A 1,383-nucleotide genomic window follows, 5' to 3' on the forward strand; every position below is an offset into this window, starting at 1 on the left:
AGTTTCCTCATTCTTGTATGTATAACAATGGCTAGCTAATTCAATTAAACCATTTAAACCCCCCTCATATGGGACAGTCCCCTTAACCCACTCATGCCAGACAACATCTAATCACAGGCCTAAATGCAAGGTAGCAAGTATTCATGCCACACGCAGTCAAATCTATTCTAAACTGTGTGTATTAAACTGCTCTCATATTTGGCCTTGATACACCCCTCAAAGTAGGCCTGGGATCCCTTTTAGCCTCATTCCAAAGCAGTTGTGCACACTGTAGCCAAAAGCATAGAAAGTAGGATAAATGTACATTTCCCACACTTCTAATATTTTTAATCAATCATCTGACTGCGAATAGTGCCTGGCACATGGCTTGGTATGGCACAGGGAAGAGTTTGTGTTGTGGCAGACAAAAGAAATAACAGTAGTTGTGCAACAGCTTATATAATGCCAAAGATGAGACCACAGCCTAGTGAGGCTCAGCCTACATTTCACTTTTGCAAAAATTTTACGGTGAACATTTCCTCTTTCTTGAATCCCTCAGATCATCTAATCATTCACAAACAATTCAGAAAAATATGACAGCATCCTACCGGAACAGGAGTGGAAGGTGTCCCTGCTGCAGCTGATGGTGGGCGGGAAGCATCTTCACCTTCATCAAAGAACTTTTTAGGCTTTATTAGCCTCCCACTCGACTAACTTGGGGTTCCAATGATTCTCCAGATTGCTGTAAAACAGATAATGTAAATTTACTCTCAGGCCGCATAAAAAACTACATACCTAATCCTTTTCTTTATTATCATCCTTATCAGATCATCACAAGAAAAGAAATCATAGTCTTAAACTTTCATCTTGTGCTTGTTTTTGTATACTAATGAGTTACCCAGTAAAACACTTTACTGAGCCTCTAAATCAGAAACAATCTTAGTACATTTTGGCCTAATTCCATTGAAAATCAAAGAGACTGGGGGTTAAAATTTTCATATAACAATGGGATCCATCACACGATGCATATCAAAATAGGAATTTACCACATTCACATAAATACTATTTCAATTTGCTTTTACCACATTCATATACCAAATTAAAGTATAATGAATTCATCATACAGCATTTAATGAGGATAAATATCCTATGATGTGGATTGAGATAAGTTATACCAATGCTCTTTGATGCTTATATCCATATTTCATCCAAGCATTCAAAAATCCATAATCCATTCATCCAATTCAGTTTACGGGGTTTTTTTCTGTCTTGGCTTTGTGAATCTGGATCTTCAATTACCTTATCTATCATTACACCAAGTTCACTATTTCAAAATTTATGGGAAAATCTGCTCAAGTGACGTAAACATGCCGTCACGGGAAAATCTAGCGGTAGGCCAGGTGA

The 1,383-nt window shown here is 37.5% G+C and overlaps 1 protein-coding gene across 1 annotated transcript in view; it reads left to right on the plus strand.

Moving 5' to 3' along the window:
* Positions 1-1,383, plus strand: part of LOC119589070 (ubiquitin-conjugating enzyme E2 G1-like) — a gene marked incomplete in the record, with an annotated part of 59,651 nt that overhangs the window by 9,173 nt on the left and 49,095 nt on the right.

This window comes from Penaeus monodon, chromosome 25 (genome assembly GCF_015228065.2).
Source record: "Penaeus monodon isolate SGIC_2016 chromosome 25, NSTDA_Pmon_1, whole genome shotgun sequence".
NCBI classification, from domain to species: Eukaryota; Metazoa; Arthropoda; class Malacostraca; order Decapoda; family Penaeidae; genus Penaeus; species Penaeus monodon.